At 41.0% G+C, this 25,943-nt stretch overlaps 1 long non-coding RNA gene across 1 annotated transcript; it reads right to left on the bottom strand.

The window, feature by feature from the left end:
• Positions 1 to 2,479: 2,479 nt before the first annotated feature.
• On the bottom strand, positions 2,480 to 14,342 carry LOC131483487 (uncharacterized). The gene is made up of 4 exons (XR_009247718.1): positions 14,233 to 14,342; positions 14,002 to 14,135; positions 3,308 to 3,488; positions 2,480 to 2,768 (listed from the first exon to the last, which is right to left on the bottom strand). It is a non-coding gene; the product is annotated as an uncharacterized LOC131483487 (long non-coding RNA).
• Positions 14,343 to 25,943: the final 11,601 nt, after the last annotated feature.

Below are 25,943 nucleotides of genomic sequence, written 5' to 3' on the forward strand. Positions count from 1 at the left end.
ATAGGCTAATCTCTAGACTTTGAACTTGTAAACGTTCCTATGATGCTCTCCAGCTTTCTTATCTCTTTGTGGTGGAACGTGTTTATCTGCCTAGACTTAAAATTGTTAATGATTAACTGGGAGAAACTAAAGGTCTAATTCTTTTGGCAGTTTCCCCAAAACAGATACTTTCCCTCCGTAACCAATATTGCGCTGATTTTCAGAAACTTCTCTTTCAAATTGTAAGATCAGTCCCTTTGGAAAGTGCTTTTTTATTTCTTTAGCTCAAAGAAGTGCTGTGTTGTTGCTTCAGGGTAACACATTAACAGCCTAGTCACAGTGCCTCAGTGCAATTATCATCACAGTCTCCTCTGGAGCCCAACTGAGGAACCAGCAAGCCACCACTGGCAAAGAGAAAGCCATGAGAGGGTGTTTTCCCTGGGGGAAGAAAAAAGATGACATTTGAAGCACTGTGAGAGGGAAAAAGACAATTATCCTTCATACCCGGCAACCCCAGGTAATTAGTTTTACTGATTACAGTACACCAAATAGGTACTGTATGATACGTTCGTTTTCTGAGGTCTCAACATTTTTGTAAATGTATGACAAGAATTAGGAACCAAATAGATGGTATTAAGCCATTTTCTGTGTCAGTAATTAGTCAACAGCAGTTGGGAACAACCTCTTACCAGACTCTTAGATTACAAGTAATGATGACACCACCCCTGCTCTCCAAAATGATCCAGTCCCCCCGCCCCCAAGAAAAGGAAGAAACCAGGATTAGTTCCAAACAAACAAACATAAATAGCTGAAGGAGAAGATGTATTTAAATGAAGGTTTCAAAGGCATGGAATTCGTTGAGTAAGAGGAAAGTAAGTACTGTAGTATAGAAAAACAATAATTCCCAACTGTCCTTGCTAAGGTTTCTTTTTTTTTTTTTTAATGTTTACTTATTTTTGACAGACAGAGAGAGAGAGCGCATGCATGCATGGGTCAGAGAGAGGGGAACAGAGGATCCAAAGTGGGCTCTGTATTGACAGCAATGAGCAAGATGTGGGACTCGAACCCACGAACCACAAGATCATGACCTGAACCAAAGTTGGATGCTCAACCAACTGAGCCACCCAGGTGCCCCAAGCTCAGGTTTCTTAAAAGCAGGGCCTAAAATGGGGATCCTTCTTCCAGTGGTTTCTTGGTTTGTGCTCTCAGGGAAGGGGGTAAAGGAAAAGAATAGATCTAGGAGGGAAAAAGCTAAGCAAGAATCCAATCTTAGCTGGAGACTGGTTTAGTATGGCTCCCACTGGGACAGACACCCTGCAGCACAAATTGCACCTGAGTTAGGTCCCACCTTGAGGTGAAGGGGCTGGCCTATGCCGGCCTGTCATCTGCCATGGTCTGTTAGGGTGAGTAGGTAGGCTACACAGAGATCCCAGGTTGTCTGGGGCAGGGTGAGTGGGCGATTCTCCAGAATGGGGGCAGCTGTGAGTTGTTGGCAGCTACAGGGTGGGTGTGCCGGCTGGTAAAGAGGGTCTAGGTAGGGCACCAATGGCATCAACTATACCAAACATGTCTTAGATGAATAGCATGAGGCCACCACTTGGTACTCAGAGCAAGAAGTTGGCTGCAAAGAGCAGTGGCTGAACGTGATAGGAAGCCACCGTAGACATTCACTGAAACCCATTCCCATCTCATTAGAAAAAAAATCCTTCCTGTCTGGAAACACAGAAGATAAAGTTAAAGTAATAGTAGGATTCTCAGGTAATGAATTAGACGAATGTGGGCCAGATGCTTACCAGCTCTTCCAAGCTTTATAACATGGAGCAAGTTACTCACTTCCCCTAAACCTCAGTTTTCTCATTTACAAATTACTAAATATAAATAGGGGCACCTGGCTGGCTCAGTCAGTAGAATGTGCAACTTTTGATCTTGGGGTTATGAGTTCGAGCCCCATGTTGGGTATGGAGATTACTTAAAAATAAAATCTTTAAATAATAATAAGTATAAATATAAATAAACTTATCATAGGAGATAATAATACTACCTTGGTTATGGGGTGAGTATTAAATGAGATCTTATATTTTCATGAGCTTAGCCCACTACCTGGCATACACTAAAGGCTCCGTAATTGAGGGTTAATAATTATTAATTTGGAAGGCAATTTTCCAAGTTGATCAGAATTGTAAAGTGATGCCACATCAATGGGAAATCCAATAATTATACCAACACCTAACCAAGCACGTCTATGGTACTTTGTAGGTTATCAAGTGTTTTCATATGTATAGTGTCATGGTCCCCGTTTTATGGGGGAAGAAACAAAGACTTGACTCAGAGAGCCCATCAGGTAAAGCCCCGGAACTACTACCACAAGCTGGAGATCTCTTGTAGATCTGGCTTTCTGGGTTCTCACAAAGTTCCCCAAGCTCCCGGGGGAGCAGATTTGTCAGCTTATCCAAGGGATTGGATGACCCCCAAATTTCATGTCAGGAAGTGGTACTTAGTATTTTATCCATCCTGGAATGAAGGAACCATTTTAATCAACAAGGGAGCATCACATATTTAATGGCTTTCCAAAGGTTTAAATGTTGATTTATCTGTGTTGCTGTCAGAGCCAGGCTCATTGCTAATCCTTACTCACATAAGCTTAGCACATGGACTGGAGAGAACTGTACTTTTTAGTCTGAGAAGCAGGATCCTTAAGCCAAAAGCAGGAAGGGGCAGCAGGAGACTCAACTCAGATGACCTCTGCTTCGTCTTCCAACTCAGAAGTTAGTCAACAGAAGTGAAAAAACCTAAAATTTGAATACACATTGCTTTGCAAAGTGCCATTGATGTCACCACACAGACATTTGGAAAAAGTGAGGTAGATCCTAATTTTCTCTTCGAATAGTTCAAAAGCAAAAAAAAAAAATTCTTTTCCATTTTAAAACTACATGCTAGTAAACAATTTAACTAACTTTTTTTCCCTACTGAATGTTTTTGAGTATCATAGAGTCATGCCTGTAGTAAAAATACAACTTAATCCACAGAGGTGAGTAATTTTTTTTTTTTAAGTCATAACTTTATTTGGTAATCTGTTCCTAAGCTTTGTCATTTTCTCTTCCAGGAATTTATTCTTCATATTGAACCTAGACCATTTCTCTCAAAATTGTCTCTTATTTTGTTTCCAGAAAAAATAGAGAACATCGTTAGTACCAAACTTGAATGAAAAGTATACCTTTGTCTATTGTGAAATATTAGTCTACTCCCTCAAATGTCTCTTATGCAATTGAAATAATCACAAATTCCTCACTTCTTCATCCCCTCCTTAGGTATTATTGTTTATACGTACGTGATAGCCACTGCTTCCAAAGTTCTAAATAATTAGGAGTTTGTGTGATCCAGGATTGGGACTGTCTTTTCAAGTTCTTAGTCAAAGATTCTCAGCAGACAGCCTGATTCAGGGCCACCTGGGCAACGGCCATCCAAAATATTTGGAAGGCTCCAGTCTCCTCCGAGCAGAGTGGTTAAGGCTGTGGGAAGAGAAGTAGACAGATCAGGGTTTGCGTTCCAGCTATGCCACTTACTGATTGTTCATACTTGGGTAGTAATTAATACCTCTGTGCTTAAGAAATGAGGCTAATCATGGCACCCATTTCATAAAATTCTTATGAAGAAAGAATGAGACAAAATTATGAAATAATAGACACCCCAAGAATATTAGTGATTGTCAGAGTAAAATTCTGTTCTTCTTATCATCTCATGGTCATCTGTCACTTGCCTGAGTTCTACTGGTGAATGAAACAATATAAGACTTGAGTTTACACATACCTCTTTCTCATCGTTAGTTTTCCCTTTTGAATACACATTCAAATGTAATGTTATTGACATTCCCAGACTGAAAATATATTTTGTCTCCCTTGAGTCATTCAGAGAACCTTTTGGCTACATCGCATCCAGTTTGAAGTATACTAGTCATCTGAGTGTACTCAAGGCTTTAGGATATGCAGAAGAAAAAGTCAGTCTTCTAGGAAGCCACTTTTGTAGTAGCCATGTAATTGGTCTCTGGTCTAGGTTCTGAAACAAATTAGTTCAGAGGGAAATTCAGCAGAGAGCAAATATCATTTAGATTTAGAATAATAGAAACCTCCAACGTCATAGTTGGAAGAAACCTTAGATGTCATCCCCACTTGATGCATAAATTCTCTTCACAGTGTCCTTAAAAAGTAACCATTCAGTTCAATCGAGTTCAGTCAGGCAGCTTGACTTGGTAGAAAGTTTTCCCACATTTTGAGCTAAAATATTCTCCATTATGATAATGTCTACTCATTGGTTCTCACTTTTCCCTTCACATCCCTATACCCCCGAGGGAGAGTGTAATACCTCTGCCACTGGACAGATCTTTCCTATTGAAAACATCCATCTGGCCCTTGCTACATGCTCTTTACCATCTTCAGAAATTGACATTTTAAAAAGTAAATATCCCCAATTCTTTCATTAAAATGAAAAAAATTACTTTGCTCTTTTTTTTAATTAAACAAAAACTTTAACATTTTTCTATTTTTGAGAGAGAGAGAAAGCGCACTAGCAGGAGAGGGGCAGAGAAAAAGAGAGACACAGACTCCGAAGCAGGCTCCAGTCTCTTAGCTGTCAGCACAGAGCCCGATGTGGGGCTCCAACCCATGAACTGTGAGATCACGACCCAAGCCAAAGTTGGAGGCTTAACCGCTGAGCCACCCAGGTGCCCCCAAAATTGCTTTGCTCTTAAAGTAATCACTGTGAATACCACTGTAAGAAAGAGTTACATACACACACACACACACACACACACACTTTTAAACCTCGCCCCAACCACCATTTTGTAGCCTCAAACCTGTAACCATTTTTCTCCATATTCCTTTTGCTTTTTTACCCAGCAGGACTAAAAGAGACTTTAGATACTTGGGGCTAAAAATATCGTAGCATGCACTGAATATTGCCCTTCTATAGGTAGCTTCATATGTATTGTGTCTTATTTGGAACAGTAGCTTGTTTGGACACACCCAATTACCGGAATCAATGGAGGTCCGCATGCCATTCTCAAAGATTCCCTATTCTAACTTCTTCTTTCCCAACCCTATTTAAAGCATATAACCACACAGGTAACTTTGGAGACCATCATGGTTTTCTCCAATTACAGAGAGACATTTGGACTTATACGTTCCTTAGCTTGACGAGTGTTTCCGGTTTCAGAGGGGAAATTGTTCCACCGAAAGAAATTGCTGAGGTTTCCCTTTATATTTTATGACACTACATCAATATAGATAAACATATTTAAGAAAAAAATTGAAAGTAAAGAGAGTACTACTACTGCCATAGCGGATATTGGTAGTAGAACAGAAAGAGCCACCACAGAGTGAAGTGTTTCTTGACAGGTGGGCGAAGTTCCTTATTTAGTATTCAAGTTAACATACTTTTGAGAAACAGTAAATAAACTGGGAGGACCTCCATGGCATGTATGATCACTATTCTAGTGTCCTGAATGGGAAAAACATTAACTTCATGCCCTATAGAATATGGTGGCCAGCTTTGCGCAGTGGCAGTATGGGAGCCAATGAATTTTATCCGAGGCGCGATTATTGCGAATAGAATATGGTGGCCACATGCAGCTGGTTCATTTTGGAGAAGTCTCTGCTTAAAGATACACTGATGTATTGCTCCCAAAATGTTATATTATGTAGAATATCTTCTTAAAGCTCAAGGCTATTTTGATTTCAGCATTTAGGAGAAGTGGTAAGCAATTCAGATACATGACTTTCTCACAAGCTGCGAATATTTTAGACTTCTCAGGGTTGCTTAATCTAAGAAAATTCTAGCTTCTTGAGCATTACCTCCAGGAAAGTTGTTACAAATTCAAAGGCATAGCATTGTTTCTTATACAGAATTATGGGATTTTGAGATAAATTTTCAGCCAGACTTTGACTATTGGGATTCTCTTCCTCCCCCTTCTTTATAAATAAGGAATCTTCTAAATAAGAAATAAAATTCTAAGTCTATCCAATGCCAAACATACAAATACGTACACAAAAATATAAATACAAATACATAAACATACAATACTATTGTGTTGTTTTGTTTTATTTTTTAAGTCCATGCTATTCCCCTGCTTAAAAATATTGTAAATTTGGGGTGCCTGGGTTGCTCAGTCACTTAAGCATTGGACTTGGGCTCAGGTCATGATGTCTCAGTTTGTGGGTTCGAGTTCCATGTCTGCCTCTGTGCTGACAGCACAGAGCCTGCTTTGGATCCTCTGTCCCCCCTCTCTCTGCCCCTCCCTCACTTTCTTTCTCTCAAAAATAAATAAACTTTAAAAAAATATTGTGAGCTTAATATTCTCTTAGCATTCCTTAAAATTATTCCATTAAAAGATCATAATGACGCATGGGTGTGAGTGAGGCACCCTTATAAGACTAATTGCACCATCCAGCTGTTGAGATGCTTGATGTCATTTTACCTTATTCTTGACATGTCATACGAGGAAAGAAAAAAAAAAACAACAAGGAATCTCTGTATAATGAGATTGAGAATGTTATCTCTTATCAACTTTATACAACATGAGATCTTTTAAAAAATTTAGCAGAGAGGCACCTGGGTGGCTCAGTTGGTTAAGCCTCAGACTTGATTTTGGCTCAGGTTATGATCTCACAGTTTGTGAGTTCAAGCTCCAGGCCGGGCTCCATGCTGACAGCACAGAGCCTGCTTGGGATCCTCTCTTTCCCTCTCTCTCTCTCTCTCTCTCTCTCTCGGCCCCTCCCCCGCTCATGCACACTCTCTAAATAAATAAATAAACAAACTTAAAAAAAAAAAAAAGAGGGGCGCCTGGGTGGCGCAGTCGGTTAAGCGTCCGACTTCAGCCAGGTCACGATCTCGCGGTCCGTGAGTTCGAGCCCCGCGTCGGGCTCTGGGCTGATGGCTCGGAGCCTGGAGCCTGTTTCCGATTCTGTGTCTCCCTCTCTCTCTGCCCCTCCCCCGTTCATGCTCTGTCTCTCTCTGTCCCAAAAATAAATAAAAAAAAAAAAAAAAAAAAAAAGAAATTTAGCAGTTCATTGTAGCCTGTCCTAAGGACCATATGGTGCATATTTTCAAATAATGAAATACCTGCAGAAATACCATAATGGCTTGTTTTGGTTGGTGGCTTTGAGGCTTCTTATCTGTTCACAGGCTTTGCCAGGAATTTTCATTTTCCTAATGTTATTCACAAGGTGTGACCGCTTGTCCCATTCATCATGAAGAACAATAGCATACTTATATTTTGTTAAAGCCAAGGAAAATTCTTAGAGATGAATGTTAATAAACTCTGTCTACATGGCCACAGGTGGAGTCAAGATGTAACTAATGTTATGTTTATTTGACTAAGAGAGGGAGCCAAACTGGATAATTCCCAAATCTAATCAAACCAATTTTACTGGAAGTATCAGATTTTCGCTGCTTATTTTGGTCTTTATTCTACGTGGTGTTGAAAAGAGACAACTTAGTCTTAAGGCATAGATTTCAACCTATCCTAGCTGCTTACCCAATTGATGCAGAGAAAAATCCAAAAAATAATAAAGAAAAAAATGCATTTAGGATACAAAGACATGGAGGGATCTGGTTCTTTCCTAAGTTTCCTTCCCGGTCTTTCTGTTTCTCCAAAGAAGCTTCAGAAAAAATTGCTAAATGTTTAATCCAGTGCTAATGACTAATAAAAATGACAAGATCATTCTTGACGAGTGGATTAGGTCTATTTTTATTCTACCCAGTCACACAATATCTGCTTAATGGAAAGCCCCCTCCTGTGTTCCTCAGTGATTAAAGAGACTTGCCCCAGAGGTAACATGGCAACTTCCTGGTTACATGAAATTTGTACACAAGTTCTAACTTGAAATATTCCTCAACCAATGCTTAATTGTCTGCCATAAATTGGAAAAAGTAGCTGGGGACTTGGATTTATTCTGGGTTTGACTCTTCTCTGGAGGTTTTCAAAATTTTTCAGCATCCACTGACACACTATGAAGTTAGAGGTTTGGGTCAACTCAAGATTTACCTGATTTTTTTATTTTAAAACCATTGTTGGTTTAAAATCATTCTGGTTTTGGGGCACCTGGGTGGCTCAGTTGTTTGAGCATCCGGCTCTTGGTCGCAGAGGGGGTCATAGTCTCTCAGTTCATGGGATCAGGCCCAAGTCGGCCTCCATGCTGAAAGGACGGAGCCTGCTTGGGATTCTTTCTCTCCACCACTCATGCTTTCCCTCTTTTCCTCCTTCAAATTAAAGAACTAAAACATTAAAAAAAAATTTAATAAAAATAATAACATAAAATCATTCTGGTTTTAAAGTCAAAATGGCCTCCTCAGCCATCCCTGTGCTTTCAGTAAGTGGACCTAAAATTCAACAATTTGATGCCAATAATTTACAGCCCTGCCTCCAACAGCCAAGCAAAAGTCTCACGAAATATATTATCAGTAAAACTATCTTTGATATTAGCTACATATAGGATAGGTATATATATATATATATATATATATATATATATATATATACATATATATATATATATATATATATGTAATAAAAAGGTAAACAAATCTTTTTGATCAAAAAGGTAAACAGATCATTTGAAAACTAAAAAGTATACTTAGGAGAAGAGTTAAGTTTATTAAGATAGATAATCAATATACAATAAAGCATGAATATTTATTTCAGAATGTTTCATAAAACTTTTTTACTCATATGGAACCGTCACAGAATGTCACAAAATGTTAAACAGCCTTTTATAGACCAATCTCTTATGCCATGGGTAAATCCAATCAATCTTTCTAGTTTCTGTCGAAATAAATTTGGGGAAGGAAATACCAATTTTTGGACAGTCATAGAAGTGCTTCCATATATTACACTGAATTCTATCTGTAATTTCCAAATCAACTTCCTTGACTCCTTTTCCAGGTTACCATTCTACCATTGGATGGTTATTCTCAAAGCCTTCTCCCAAGTGTTTCTTTAGGGAGCCATACATTCCTAACTAGTTCATGCATTTGTTCATTAATTTATTCAATATTTATTGAGTATCTATTATATATTAGGCACTGGGGAACTTTTTTTTTTTTTAAGATATAGCTCCTGCCTTCAAGAAGCTTATGGTTTTTAGGAAGAGATAAACACACAAAAAGAAAATTTACTATAGAGTGTGGTATACACTTACATAGAGGTTGGCTAGACTTTGTGAGAGCTTAGAGCAGGAACATGTTATCTGGGTTTGGGTGTGGGAGGGTGACCAGAGAAACCCTCTAGAAAAGAAGACACTTGAAAGAAGTTTTGGTGACCAAATTGGAGTTACCTAAGTGGCTAATAATGAAAACAGTGATCCCATTTACCATGTGCCAGGCACTGAGCTGAACCCTTTACAAACATAATCTCATTAGTCTTTAGTAATATAGTAGAGAATGATTTTTTTTTTTTCTCATTTCATAGATGAGGCAATGAAGGCTTAGAACTGGTCAGTGCCTTAAGCAAGGTATACAGCAAATAGGAAAGCTCTATCCAGGAGAGTGTTTCTGGCCAAGAAAACAGCATATGAGCAGGTCTTAAAAGGGGTAATAGTCTGACCTGTGTGAGCCCGGAGGTGGGACTGTGTATCTGACCCAAAACCAGCATGTGCGGCAGGGAGCGTGGCTGTTGTGTATAAGGAGTCTACAGCTGAGCAATGCGGAATCGCTAAGTTAAATATTTTCAATTTAATTCCACAGCTATGATAAACTCTTGAAAGATCCTACCGAGGACAAGAAAAACTTGAGTATATTTATATGTGAAGGCTTTAGTTCATCTTTTATTTTATTTGAGACGTGGTGTTACCAATTGGCAGGACTTGAATACCTCCCATTCCTCCAGTGATCATTTTGCACCTAACGTCCCCTCTGCTAATTAACATAGATTTCAGTGGTAGGATTTGAAGTGCTAAGTAACTCCCTCAGAAGTGTTGATCCCTCATTAGGGTTTTTCAAATGGTAACTAACCCATTTAGTTGGGTTAATCCGTGCCTGACTAGGACACTTCAGGTGCCTCCTCACTACGCAGATTGGACAGATATATTTTAAAGCAAATCAACACAGAGACGACGTAACCGCCAGATGAGAGCTTACTAGTAAAAACAGGAGAGAAAAGTGTCCCTTTGTGTGGGTGTGTGTGTGTGTGTGTTTGAGGCAGTTGCCGCAAGGACGAGTGGAGACACGTGGAGTGAAGTGGCCCCAGTCATTTCCTTTTCCTGAATGGGTGTGCAGATGATGAGTTAGGAATGTGTGAGCCTCTGCACCCCTTTGTCTGAAAAGCCTCGTGACACGCTCTGGCTCCATAAACACAGCCATTATCCCTCATGCCTTTTCCACAGTTGGGCGGTGCTGACGTGGAGAAGTCAAGGCACAGACAGGCTGACACTGAGAAAGAGAGCAGTATCTGAAACAAAGGCTCCGGATGGCGTCATGTTTCCACGTGGCTGGCCTGGAGACAGATGGCACATTTGCTGGGCGTTGCTTGGGAGAAGGGGACTTATTCTGGGCTAAAGACAAAGCCCTGGCACCCCCCGGGACAAGCTGACAGGCAGGATGGCAGTGTGCCTCTTTCTGAGCAAGATCTGAAGGAGATCTGGTATGTATTCCTTTTGTGTGTGATGCCCTCAACTCAATCAATGCAGCACTTCAGGAACCATGTGGGATTCCTAGGCTTACAGAATCTCCTAACAGCTCAGGCCCCAACCCTCCCTCGCAAATGAGGGAGCACATCTGCACATACTCACATGATTTTGTGTATACTTTCAGGAGGACCATGGATCTTCCCCATTCCTAAAAGACTAGTGTCTTTCAGAGCAGCTTAAACTAGAATGATCTCTGAGGGCGAAAATATCAACAAAGTAAATAAATTTTCCATCATTTCACATCAGATTTTCGCTGAAAATAAAACCAGAATTGTCCAGCCTTTGAGGTGTCTTACAGCAACATGAACAGCCCTCATTTCTTTATTCCTAGTAATGTTTGGCTGAGGTTGGGGGCTACCCAGCAGGAATGCTAGGGAGGGGGTTCCTATACTGGATGGGAGATTGGACACGATGACCTATGCATGGGCCTTACAACTCTTGAGTCCATGAGCTTCCATTTACAGACACCCTTATGACTCCAGAGAAGGAGACTGCTGGAGAATCTCCAGGAGTCACAGAGAATTCATCTCCTCACAGGAGGGTCAAAGGTTGTCTGGAAAGACTTCAGGTCTCTACAGGGAATCAATTCTAAGAACACTGAGTTCAGTAACATGTGCCCATCAAGCCTGCTTTCTTCCTTAAGAAGCCCCTAGATTGGGGACTGGGGGCTGGGACTGAGAGGCAGGAAGGGCAGGAAACAGGAAGCAGGCCTAGGGGTCAAATTTCCTCCAGGACTAAGAAGACAGAGATGAGCAGTTGGGGTATTTGAGATGTGGGGGGCTACTTGGAGAGTGGAGTGCAGTTTTCCTGTGGAGTTTGTTATCCCCTCGTCACCTCCCAACCCTAGGCAAAGAGAGTCAGCATTCAAAGATGTTTATTTGAAGATGAAAAATGCTTATACACAAAAGAAAAAATAAAACACACACATATAAACAGTAAGACAACACTGAAAGGGACAGTAAAATGTTCCTAGTAAATTACTTTTGGGTTGTGAATTTATAGGTAATCTTGGTATGTTGTATTTTATACATATCTTTATATGGATAGTCTGTTTTCTACAACAAACATTATGACTGTTTTCCAAAAAAGCAATCACAACATTTGTAGATACAAATTCTTATTTAGAAATACAACCCGTCATTTTTGTTAGGTGCGGGCCTGGTAAGACCAGATTAAATAACTCTGGGAGATAAGCGGGCTCTAGGCTTCTTTGGATGCCTTGAGATAATCACCAACGCCATGAAACACAGGCAATACACGGACAGCGTTTTGCATTCAACAAACTGAATCTTGCTTAAGGGAGTCTAAACACAAGCTGAGCGCATAATACTTTCAAACACAGTGACAGCCTCAGTGATAGAAAATCCCTTCTTGATTTCGGATTCCATCCTTTTGGACACCCTCTCTTTTTCCTGGCACAATTCAGACTTCTCTTTCAAGAGTTATATGTAATCTCAGGAGAGGTTGGGAACAGCGACGTTGGCCACAACTTCTATTTCTATTCTCATGGTGGCAGCCTAGCCTCGCCTCTCTGACCTCCTGCCTGAACTATTCCAAGAATCTCTACCCATTCTCTGCCTCCATCTCATCCTTCCCACACTGCCCAAACCAGAGTTTCTGTCTGTGATGCCACCTTGCCTGGTGAATCAACACCTCCATCTGAAATTCAAGAGCAGGTGCCCTTAACTGCAAGCCCTGATTTTCAACCAAGCTGTTCCTAACGCAAATAACTTTGTATAGAAAGATCCAGGGCAATTAGAAGCAGGAGTTTCTTTATTGAAAAACATTAAATGATTCTCCCAAGCAACTGCAGACGGGTTGATCTTGGTTTGTATGTTCTCATTTCGGTCACACTGCCTTTCAGACTAGGCTTCCTGGTCCATAGGGGAAGTTGCAAAGGTCAGAAAACATTTGAATTGGGCTTTGAGGCAAGACTGAGACGAAACCAATACAGACTCGAAGGAAGAGCATTAGAGGCAGACGGAATGAGGCGCAAAAGCGCAGAGAGGTGAGAAGCAGATTACGTATAGAGAAGCACACGTCTCCCGTGTGGCTGGAACTACATGATGAGGTGGGAAGAGGGGAGCTGGCTTCAAGGAGGTAGGCTATAGGGAAGACCAGGGTGGGGGGGAGTGTGCAGACGGTGGGGAGCTGGGAGGGGTGAGGAGGGGGCTTCCTCTCCGGATTCCTCCTTTCATGTCATTTTCATGTAGCCCAGAGGTGACTGGGCTCTCTCTCGCCATGATGTGAGTCACTGCCTGTCTTCTCTGCTCAGGCCTGAGAGTGGCCTGATGGAGGTGAGTGCTGTTACTAACATGTTCCTTCATACACAAGTTTCAACAATTAGTAATAGATGAGGTCAGGCCCACTGTGTCACCAGCTGCCACAAAGCTGGCTCCAGAGTGCCATCAACTCTCCAACCTTGCCCGCAGACAGGTTCCTGCCTCAGGAAACAGGACATCATGCTCAGGAGGGACACACGAAGCGGAAAAATAGGAGGAAAGAAATTGCAAGAGGCTGGCCTGAGACTTCCCAGACAGGGAGTGGCTGTGTAAAGCCAAGATTTTCCCCAAACATTCCAGAACAGTCTATTGAGAAAGAAAGAAAGAAAGAAAGAAAGAAAGAAAGAAAGAAAGAAAGAAAAGAAAGAAAGAAAAGAAAAGAAAAGAATGGAAAAGAAAGGAAAAGAAAAGAAAAGAAGAGAAAAAGAAAGGCCTACTTTTTCTTGTCCTTCATGAAGAACTTCAGTGGGAATGTGAAGAAAGAGCAAAAGGGCTTATTTGCAAGAGAGAATGATTGGGTATGCAGGATTAGATTCATGTGTAAGCCGGGAAAAAGTTTCCCAAATGGTGTCGTTTGTGAGGTTTCTTCTGTACAATAACACATCAACTAGACCACGGAGCTGTTGGAAATGCACAGATCCTGTCCTTTGAATGTGTAAAAGTGACTTCTAAGCTGCAAGTAACTGGTGGTAGTTATGTTATTCCTCTATGTGAATACCCTGAAGAGTAGAAAAACCCCTCAGAAATTCACACTTTTTCTGTCTTGCACTCAGCAGATATTTGTTGAGCGGCTACCGTATGCCAGATGTTACTCTGTAGATACTGGAAACATCACCGTGAAGAGCTAGTTTATAATCCAGTGGTGTGAATTCACTTACCTATGCCTTGTACCAACTTTCTCATATGCAGAGACAGGAAGGAAGGGAGAGAAGAGTGTGTAGACAGAGGTGCTGGCAGTCAGAAGTCACTGGTACCTGGGTGTGGAGAGAAGGGAAGCCCACAGGTAGGAAAGAGGAGAAGAAAGGGGTTGTTGGAGAATCTGAGGAGAAACTTTAGATTTTTACCTTTGTGTGTGATTCTCTTCTTAGCTATAGCCAGGACTTGGGACAAGAGCAGCCATTCTGGTCGTACTATCCCAAGGAAGTTCTCCCAAAGCTCGTATAACGTTAAACCTTTTTCGTCTCTTCCCTCTGTGAAACTAGAAAATAGAAACTAATCTCAGCCTGAGGAAGCTTCCTCAGCAGAGAGGAAGGGAAAGAGGAACAGAGAACCAATTCCTGCCGGGAGGGTTCTACCTTGCTGTCTGCTGCCCTGCTCCTTCTCATTGCAGAGCCCGAGTATGGAGGAAGCAAAGGAAGGTGAGGGTTGCAGGTAGGGTGCACAGTGAGGAGCCCGGAAGTCGCCCTCGGTGCTGGCTTATTTCCTTCATCTGGACACGTGTGGCAGCAGGCAGCCACACAGCTACAAACAAGGGTGTATTTCAGAGCTCAGGGGCTCCGGCACATTTCCGGCACCTGCGGGCTTCCCATGCCACTTGGTGGCCACAGAGCATAGAGACAGAGCAGGTGGCTGGAGGTGGCTCCCCAGGTAACACGGACATTCCTGAGCTCAAAGAGTTTTGCATCCGTGCAGCCAGCCCACGGGGTCCCGAGAGACTCTCTTGTCTCAGGAGGGTTTGACATCCTCATTCCCTTATGTCCTAGGCACCGCTGGGATGCTGTTTACTCTGCCAAGGGAATGAACTCCCTGCCAGTCAGTTCAGACCCAACCACTGTTCAAGCTTTATGACTTAAGACCACAAAAACTGGAAAAATGGCTTTCGGGAAAACGCCTTTTTTGGTGTGGTGAGTGTGCACGTGTGGCGAATGCACGGGGAGGGCGTAACGTTTCTTCACTGAGTGCTTTGAGGTGTTAGTTTTCCTCACTAGACCTCACTTGTTTCTGCTGATGATCTATTTGAGAAATTAGAGCAGACTTGACCAATTTCTGGCTGAGGTGTACTTGGGCTCCTTGTTGGAGCATGTGTAGGGAACGGGGACCGGCATTCCTTACCCAGACCCTTTTCCAGGGCAGCCAAATCACCCGGGAGCCGGGCACCCAGTCTATTTGCACAACGCAGTTTTAGACTCTGAATCATCCTAGGTTCTCTTCTTGGTATCGCTTTGGATTGCACTCAACAGCGTTCGGGTGCCTCGGCTTCTCCTTGTACAGACAGGTTTGTTTCCCAGGCTCCCGGGGCACCCCGCCTTCAGGAAGCAGAGAGGCCCCGGCAGATAAAAGGGTTGCCTGCATTAGACGCCCACTCACTTGGGACAACCAGGTATTGGTAACAGCTTTTTATCGCTTCCAGCCCCACAGAACTTACACAAGTCTGCCCTAGGCAAAATGGTGAAACAGGCCCAATTCGTCTGAATTCGTTGTCTCTTCTTCTGTCAACACTAGCTAGCATTTTCTTCTATTTACACTGAAATGTGTGGCTTCATGCGGCAAGTGTTCATTGACATTTATTTTGCCAAGAGATATGAGCCAAGCCCTGGTCTAGGCAATGAGGCTGAGGCAGGGAACAAAACAGATGAGGCCCCTACCTCATGGAGGGGTTGAAAGCCGCCATGATATTTGTGATGTCAACTTTTCCTTATAGCGCACAGATACCTGTACATGGTATAAAACTATACTGAGAAAATAATATTAAGTGGTTAATCTATATGTGCCTTAGAGTATAAAAGAATGCAGAGGAATGATACACACGAATGGGAGGAGGTCGCCACTGAGACAGGAATGGGGACAGGGTTGAGAAGTATGCAAGAGGGGTCCCAATTGTATCAGTAAAGAATTCTCAAGCTGAGTGGTGGGTACACAAGTATTTGTAAATTACGATTTGTGCTCTTTCGTATGTCTTAAATATTTCATTACAATATTTATTATATTTTAAGTGTATTTATTTATTTTGAGAGAGCATGAGCAAGGGAGGGACAGAGAGAGAGAGGGAGCGAGAGAAAATCCCAAGCATGCCCACACTGCCAGCATGGAGTCCAATGGGGGCTTGAACCTAAGAACCATGAGATCATGACCTGAGCTGCAATCAAGAGTGGGACGCTCAACCAACTGAGCCACCCAGGGGCCCCACATTACAATATTTAAAACAAACTATCAGTATAAGATAGAAAGGTGGATGGGCAAAGATGCCCATTACAGAGCTATTTGCTGTCGTCAAAATATTTTAGACTAAGTGTGAGACAAGAGAAAAATCGGTTAAATATGGCATGGTAAAAAAAAAAAAAAAGCCAAATGATACTGTGAATATTACTCTGATTGTCCTGAATCTGAAGCCGCCTAGGTCAGAGCATCATTTTCCCTGGGCAGAGTGGAAGAGGATAGTAAATTGGTGCCTAACTGAAAGTTTGATTCCCCCCATTTTATTTTCTCCAGAACTTTATTCAGCCCATAATGAGTATAAATGTGTTTACAAAGTGAGTATTCCTGAGGATATAGAAATGTTCAGTTATCACTGTACATCATCTTTCTATAACAGATAAGAGCATTTAGTTCTTGAGCAAGGAGATACGAAGAAGGCAAAATGTGAAAGGCTGAAATCAGGCCCCCTACCCCCATCTACGAGACAAGACTTCAGCACACTTGCCTCTTGACTTTCCAGACGAAGAGGCTTGATTTCAGTGGAATTTTTGTTTCCTTTCTCTTATCAGATGGTTCAGATAAGGGAACCATTGCTCACTTCTTTCATTAGGCTCTACAATGGATAGTATGTAGTAATGGACCTTACCAAGGATTTGATTACTTCGTCCATCCCCTTTTGCACACCCTATCCAAGAATTCTAAGGAATGTAGCTTTCAAACCAATGATACAAGACAACGGGCTTTCTGCTCTGGTCTCGGGTGATTAAATTATGATTTTGCAGCCCCCTATAAACTTTTTCCATATAAAACAATTAAACGGAACATTGTTTTACAAATGTATGTGGTACAGTTACGGCTACCGGCCACTAGGTGTCATAACAGAGAGTTACGCAGGAGGGTGAGCTGGGTTTGTGTTCAGGCCCTTCAGCCCCTTTCACTTCAACAGCTTGGTGATCTCTTCTGAGTTATCCAAGAAAGCTTCCCAACGGAGCTTTATGGGAAGATGAACATATGTACTTATTACTCTGGACTATTTGCATTTATCTCAAATTGTTGAAATGTCTGTTCTCTGTTAATAAACCAGAAGCAAGAGGAGGCGTGTTTCAGGGCAGAAAAGAGATTTGACACCTTTCAATCGTTCATCCTTCAGGCAAGACTCGCCGTTACATTCAGTTTCACACTTCCGTTTTTGTAGCCTTTGTATAATGTTGTAGTGTAGAAACTTAGTGTAAATAAGCTTGTAAATTCAGTGTATAAAGAAAATGTCTAGTTTCCAAAGTCTGTACTTCTAAGGCACATATAGGAATGTAAATCATCAGTAAAAAGTATGAAATGTGAGTTGTTCCCCCTTATCTTACTTTTAATAAAGCAGCCCCCTTTTATCATAAAATGTACTTCATCCTTTTTGAAACTCAAGTGAGATACGTATATACAGTTGGATCCTTTGACTCGACTCCACATATTAGCTTTATTCTGCAATAAACGTCTATGTTCTTGTCTTACCTGTTGAAAAAGAGAGGCAAAAGTAGGCGAGCTCCAAACCCATATAGCGCAGCTAACGCTCCGCTCTGAGCTCCCGAACACAAACATGGCCCTCAGTTCCCTGTAGTTCACGTGCCGTCAGTGCACCAATAAACTAATAGAACTGCCAACTGATCTAACTTCAAAACCAGATGATTATCACTTGTACTTTACAAAGTTGTGAATTAAAGATTTTTAATCTCACGTGATCTTTAAAATCTTAACTATAAATTTCATGAATAAATTTTAAAATTATAGATGTGGCTGGCGCCTGGGTGGCTCCGTTGGTTAAGCGTCCAACTCCTGATTTTGGCTCAGGTCATGATCTCTTTCAGCTCAGGTCATGATCTCATAGTTCGGGAGATCGAGCCCCACGTCGGGCTCTGCACTGACAGTGTGAAGCCTACTTGGGATTCTCTCTTCTTCTCTTTCTGCCCCCAAATAAATAAAGATTTTTAAAATGCTCTAAAAAAAATCAAGTCATAGATGTGGGTGAGGCTATAGATACGGATGATAGGTGTAGATGTAATTTCTTCCAAAAAAGACAGACAATTTGTAAGGGGAAAAATGAGTCAGAGAAAAATGGAGTTTAGTGATTTTGATTATACACTCCAGTCAACCAGCCCTTTCATGGGAACTGCAAGAATGTAAAGTCTGAGGCTGGATCACAAAACAGCGCTGTTCACTAATTACTGCCTAGAACTTGAAAAAGACTGCTCAGCTGTTTGCTACCTAAGATTCAACTTTGAGACTTTTACACTCAGCCTACATAGAAAGAAAAAAAGAATTTGTGATTGGAATTATTCACAATGATTACCTTGGTAGTTTCTATGTTGCTCAAGGCTATTGGTTATATTTTTCTAAAGCACAAGAACTGAAGTATTCGTTCTCAAATACTCAAGGAAAATATTAAATAAGAAAATTTTGAGTAATTCAATACACTTTAGTAAAGATGAGAAAGGAAAGAGGAGGATAATTAGTGTAATTATTGATATTGGTTCTATCTCTTCAACCTGGCCTCCTCAGGGAATGAGGCATTCTACACAAGTGGGTAAAACATTACTTACTAAAAATTTTAGGGCAAATTTTATATTTAATGGAGAAAAATAGATGCTTCCCTTGAAGATCGCAAAGTACCTTGTATCACTGATCCTGTCTCACTTAGTACTGGAGGTCGTAGCCAACATTACAAGGAAAGAAAGAGAAATAGAGACAAAGGATAAAAAAGTCATCATCTACAGCTGATCACCTACCTAGAGAAATGGACATAATAAGAAAATTTAGCAAAGTCGCTGGATACAGGATCAAATTACAATAAACTATGCTATGTCTTTATGTCAATCCTATCCAACTATATAGCTCATTATATCCAGGTTACCATTCACAATGACAACAAAAATATAGATATCTAGAGATTAATTTAACCAATAATATATAAGATCTCTAAGGGGAAGTTTGTAGAACTCCACGACATAAAAGATGATCGGAATAAACAGAAACACATTCCATGTTCTAAGCAAAGGCAACTTGTTATTATAAAGACATTAATTCTTCCCCAGAGTAATCTATTAATGGAATTCAAATTCTGACAGGATTTTTTTTAAGGAAGTCAACAGACTCACTCTGAAATTTAATAGCTAAAACTACATTGAAAGTCCCAGGGAAATTTTGGGGTATTTACCAGAGATTGTCCCCTTTGGGGCCCTAAACTTTACCCCCACGGATTTGTTTTTTTCCCTTTTTTTCTTTCCCCGCCCCACGAATCCAATAAACGCTTTGCTCAGCTTTTCCAGCCTCTCAGCTCCGTCTTCCACAATGAGCAGAGCCTGAGAGGGTAAATATGGCACCATAGTCTGAGCTCTCTGGGGGCCCCTTCGCTTTTGGATCTTGGTTCAGCAAATCCTCACCGTCACGATAGCTCTCCAATCTAACAGATTAGTAATACTTTGTCCAGCTTTCAGAGGGAGGTTTGGTTTCATAGGAGAAATTCCTTTGTTCTTTTTGACACCTTTGCATCATTTCAAAAAGTGCTCTACAAACCCCAAGTATGTAACCTTGGGTTTTACTGTCCGCTGGGCACATTCTGATCGCTACCTGCTTCTTGTCGTTGCTATAACATGGTTCTCATGATGGCACAGATTCTCTTACTGCTTGCTCCAAGGCACCCTTGCTCTTTTCTATTTCCACGGTTTAACTGGTGGAAAAACGATCTCTTGACATCTCATGCCGCTCAAGTCAACATTTTCTCCCTTCCATAATGTTTGATTTGTAGACCCTTAACCTAGATTTCCAAATCCTGTTCACTCATTACTTCTTAAGATCATGAGGATTATGTGTATTTTGTTTACCACAGTTTCTCCAGTACCTGGAAAGGAGCCTAGATGAGTGATCAATTGTTGATGATCGATAACTACCTGCTGAGAATATACCTACGAGCGAAATAGCAACAAAAATGTATTGAGACCTACTTAGTGTGAGGTACTCTTCTTTAAAAAATTAAAAAAAAAAAAGGTTTATTTATTTTTGATAGAGGGTGAGGGAGCATGAATGCGGAGGGACAGAGAGAGGAGAGAGAGGGAATCCCAAGCAGGCTCTGTGCTGTCAGTGCAGAGTCCAACTCGGGACTCAATCTCACAAACCGTGAGATCATGGTTTCAGCTGATCATGATTTCAGTCCAAATCAAGAGTTGGATGCTTAGCAGACTGAGCCACCAGGCACCCCTGTGGAAGGTATTCTTCTAAGCAATTTACAGTGAATCCTCCCAACAACCTTCCGAGGAAGGATATTCTCTTACCTCACTTTATAGGTAGGACGTAAAGACGTTCAACAACTTGACCTTGTTACTCAGCTAGCAAACGGTAGAGACAGGACTTCGATATAGTTATTGTGACTCCGAAGCTGGCCTTCTCTCTCTCTTTTTTTTTCCCCCAACTTTACTGAGCTGTAGTTGATACTTAACACTGTTAAAGTTTCAGGTGTGTAACATAACGACTTGCCATACGGTACGTATCACAAAATGATCATCATGATAATTTCACCTAACGTATCCATCACCTTGGGAAGCCAGGCTTCTTTTTTTTTTTTTCTTTTTTATTTTTTAATTTGAAAGAGAGAGAGAGAGGGCGTGCACGCATGATCTGGGGAGAGGAGGTGAGGGGGTAAGGGACAGAGGGTAGAGGGAGAGAGAATGAGTCTCAAGCAGCCTCCATGCTCAGCCAGATGTGGGGCTCAATCTCATGACCCTGAGATCATGACCTGAGCCTGAATCAAGAGTTGGAGGCTTCATCAGCTGAGTCACCCAGGTGTCCCAAGGGAAGCCAGGCTTCTTAATTTCCTTTCTCAATATATGACCTCTTAGAAGGCGCTGGAGTTCTCTCTCCTCCTCCCTTCCTATACTCATTTCCATTTCCTCCCTTTCTTATATAACACTGGATATTTCCATGTCAATATGTATTTGTTTTTAAGATAAGAGCTTGAAGTTTTACCCTTACCCAAATCACAGGGGCCACCAAGACCACAGGCAGTCCAGTGCCTGAGAATGGCTTTGTGAGAATCCCTTGCCTCTCATAGGTCCCCAGCATGTCACACAACTCTGACCTGCTCACACCCTTTGATGAGTTAGAAAAGCAGGGCTGAGAACAGCCTTCTCAGACTTTGCTCCTGGATCTCATTTGGTTATGCTGCTGATCTGGGCCAGGGCCTGTATGGGACTCATGCTGCTGATCTGGGCAGGGCCTGTATGGGATTCTGCTTCTCATCAGCATCTGCTGCTTGCTGTGAATTCCCTGACTGGGGCCTGGGTGTGGTTTTCCTTCTGCCTGATTGTTCTTCCTCATGCAGGCCTTATCCTGGTGACCCATTGCTTGTCCTTTCTTGCCTTGGAATGCTCAGATTCAGAAGTTGGCCTTGCTTTTTATAATAAGACTATGTGCCCTATTTATGTTTGTGAACATCCTGGCCTTGAACCCATATGTCATCTCCAGGCCATGTGGACAAGTCAGGCTCTCAATTTTGGTCATTTAATATACCTCTGGGGCTTCCCTACAACCTGAGGCTGACTTGTTTACCCTAAGTTTTGCTCGTTTTCCCACTTATTAAAGAACAGCCCTTAGTGTATTCCCTCAACTCTTTCCTTTCTTCCTCTTCTTGCTCATATTTCTCAGCTTATCTCCACCCTGTGATCGCTGGTTTCATGAGAGAACCAGATGCGCATGTGAGAAACCTTCCTCATTTTTCCCCGAGAACTTCTGCAGAGGAGGTGTGACAAAGCCATTTATGCTAACAGTATGATGTGGTGTAGAGGTGGGGATAATGGAGGCTTGCCAGGTCTGACCTTGAAGAATATTCCAGAAAACTCCAGAAACTGTATGAAAGAGGCCACAGAAATAAAGGCAGAAGCAAACAAACAAATTGTGACCAGAAATTATTCGGTGGGAAATAACATAAATTAAAATAAGATCTAATCGACTCCATTCTGTATGCCTTTCTGTTGTACTGTGTGTGTGTGTGTGTGTGTGCGCGTGTGTGTGTCCGAGAACCTGCTGGGACCATCTGTTAAATGTTTATTTCCATTGTTACTTCGGAGGTGCCAGAAAAGCCTGTGAAGGAAAGAAAGAGGAAAATAGCTTTTTAAGATCATTGGAAGATGATCAAGAAAAGGAAAAGCCAGAAGCCAAATTCAGCCTCAAGTTCTGTCCATCTTTTTATAACCAGAAAGTTCTAGAATAGGCAAGTCTACCTTTTCAGGGAATTATTACCTCCATCTCTGCTCGTTTCCTCGTTGTTGATACCACTCTTTTATGGTAGAGGAAGTGGAGTACTTAGGAGGGAGACATTTTGTCATTTGTCAATACTTCTTTGCAAGGACACAGGAAATGGAGCAAAGACAGGAAACAAACCATTTTACTTTACTTGTTAGCTCTTCTGGAAAATAGTTTGAGAATAAGGATGAAGTCTTCAGCCAAAATAAGGTACAAGAGCTTGTCTGTACAATTTAATTATTCATGCTTTCCCTTCCTACAATTAGTCTGGATAATCAAATACTGAGTGACCCAGAAAGACTGAAAGACAATGGAACATTTTCCAGTGGCTTCACATGCTCCTGAGGTTTAATCCTTCTTGCTGACAGCCAAGAATAGCTTCATCGTGGAAAAATTGAAGAGGAAAGTAATTAGCATCTCTGAACAAACCTTGAAAGTTTGTGTTTACATTGGATTAAATTCATAAAAGGAAAAATTGGGTTTTTCTGCTCTCCGAAATATAAAAATTTGGGCAGACAATACTTAAAGTGCCAGCAGCTTCAGAGTCAATTACCTTAAACCTTGTTGCCAAAAACTAATTTCATTTGGTGAAAAGGAAAGTGAGAGTCTACTGGTTTGGCCCAAACCTTAAATTAGCTTGCAAATGACAAATTCTCATTTTTTTCCATCAAAATAAAATAGCTCCACTTAGACATTGTGTATTTCTAGGAGATTGAAACCAACATATAGAACTTACCTTTAAATACTGTAACCACTTAACAAAGGCCTGGGGGCACTTTTGGCTAGAATACAACAGAGCAGAGTCTGGTAAAAAGTCCATCTGTTTAAGGAAAGTTATAGCGAGATTTCTGTATTTTATAGAAAAAATTACTTTAGGTTCATCCTATGGAAGTAAAGGATTGTAGTGCTTTACATGAACTCTCATTTCATCCTCACAGCCCAATAAGGCAGGTATTTTTATCCATAGGTTATAGAAGGCAGAAATAGTAACTTTCCCATTGTCTTTTTTTTTAATTTAAAAGTTCTTAATGTTTCCTTTTTTTTGAGAGAGAGAGAGACAGAGCATGAGCAGGGGAAGGGCAGAGAGAGAGAGACACAGAATCCAAAGCAGCCTCCAGTGCCCAACGCAGGGCTCAAACCCACAAACCATGAGATCATGACCTAAGCCAAAGTCAGATGCTTAACTGACCAAGCCACCCAGGTGCCCCTCCTTTCCCAGAGTCTTAAAGGTGGTGATGAGTCCAGGACCTGCCTGCAGGTGGCTTAGCCTCAGAACTGTCTCTATTAAGCATAGGGGAAAAGTTTTTCCCCTGTAACATATTACAAAGTTTGCAAGATATAAGAAAACATTTAAATTATGGAATTAGAGCTTACCACCCACATAAAAATAAAGGTGATAGTTCTAACGATTGGTAGAATGCTCTCATCAAAAGCTCATAGACACTACTGATCACGAATTCCTCTTTTTTTTCAGAGGGATTGATTCTGGACTTGAGACAATATACTTAAGCTTTTTGCGGATCATTTTGGCTTTACAAAGACATGGCCTTTAGGATCATTTTGATTGTTCTACCAGGAGATATTCCATTTCCCTGTGGAAGAGAAAATAGCCAGATTGAGTTATAATAATTAACAAAAATCTCTTACATAAAATTTGTTGAGCATTGCCTCCACATCCTCTTAGTTTTTTCCTCCAATCCTTTAGATGCTCACACACAAAAAAAGTACTGAGAAAATGACCAAGGCTTTAATCAATGCTAAAGCAAACCAAAGACTGATTTAAACAATTTCTGGAAATAATGTTTGATTTATAAAATCATGTTCATTGATAAGAGTTCTATTTGTGATATGTTTATACTTTTTATGCTAATATACTATATTTTAGAAATATTTAAAGCTGAAATGAAACTCATTTTCCTCACTATTACAACTTATATTTTCAACATCATTATGTTCTTTTCTTTTTTTAACGTTTATTTATTTTTGAGACAGAGAGAGACATAGCATGAACGGGGGAGGGTCAGAGAGAGGGAGACACAGAATCTGAAGCAGGCTCCAGGCTCTGAGCTGTCAGCACAGAGCCCGACGCGGGGCTCAAACTCACGGACTGCGAGATCATGACCTGAGCCGAAGTCGGCCGCTTAACCGACTGAGCCACCCAGGCGCCCCAACATCATTATGTTCTTATTCTCATCTTATTTTCCCACAAAATGAGAAGGATTTCAAAAGAAGCTCTCAAAAGAAATGCTCCAGAGGCGCTGGGTGTCTCAGTCAGAGGAGCACGAGACTCTTAGTCTTGGGGTTATGGGTTCGAGCTCCACGCTGGGTGTGGAGATTACTAAAAACTAAATAAACTTTAAAAAAAATAAAGAAAGGAAAGCTCCAGGGCAAGATGAGTCATGTAGTAAAAATACACTGGAGGAAACCAATAGGTCCTAGTCTCATGCTACTATTTCCACCAGCTTCTGATATGGCTAAGTGGCTGATATCAGACCACCTCACCTAGGAATATGAATTATAAATTTAGGTAACATACAAATACAACAGCCATTTAAAGGTAATGAAGAGCAAATAGGCATAAACTCGAGGGGATTAAATTCTTGAAATAAGAGAACTGTACTGTCTATAATCCATATTTATTCAACTTTTCCCTGAGAGCATTCTTCAGACTGTAAGGCATGAATGGACACAACTCAATCAAGAAGTAGCCATTTTATTAGCCTGAGAAGTCAGAGATGGAATTAGGAGCTACTAGAGTGGTTAGAAATGGGGGAAGCAGATTCCAGGTAAAAGGGGAACCTATGACAGAGATTAGCCCTCAAATCTAAGCATACCCTACCTTTAAATACTTGGTTGACCCTGGAATAGAGCATGTGCAAGGCATGACTCCAAGGATGCCTGAGGAAAAGCAGTGGCTGGACACTACAAAGAGCAGAGATTTTCGCAGCTGTCTGCTACAGAGAAGACAAAGGGGATTAAAGATCAGAAATGTTAAAGGAGCTTGAAAAACACTCAGAACATTTCAATGAAAAGCCAGAAGAGCCACACTGTCAATGTGAAATTCAAATCCCAGTTCGAAAGGATTTACCTTGGAACTCGGAGAAAAAAGTAAAATAGACCTACACTAATAAAGCCTAGAACCAAACTTCTACAAGTTCAAGATGACTGGCAAGCAATTTACCTGCCTGCTACAAAAAAAACTTGACATTCTTCAAAGGAAGATAATAGAATTCAGGATCTCTACAGTAATTTATCCAATATATCTGGTATGTAATAAACACTTAGTAGACATGAGAAGAAATAGGAAAATGTGACCCATAATTAAGAGAAATATCAACCAATACAAACAGTCCCACAGATGACCCAGATGTTGAAATTAGCAAAGACTTTAAAATAACTCTGATAAGTATGTCTTAAAATTTACTGAAAAATATAATCATAATGCAAAGAGAGATGGGGACTTTTAGGAAAAAAATGGGAAGTATGAAAAAGGATCAAATGGAACCCCAAAATATAACATCTGAAATTAAAAGTATATTAGATGTTATTAACAGCAGGTTAGACACCATGGAAGTAAAGGATTGAAGAC

Source organism: Neofelis nebulosa, chromosome 8, assembly GCF_028018385.1.
Source record: "Neofelis nebulosa isolate mNeoNeb1 chromosome 8, mNeoNeb1.pri, whole genome shotgun sequence".
NCBI lineage: Eukaryota > Metazoa > Chordata > Mammalia > Carnivora > Felidae > Neofelis > Neofelis nebulosa.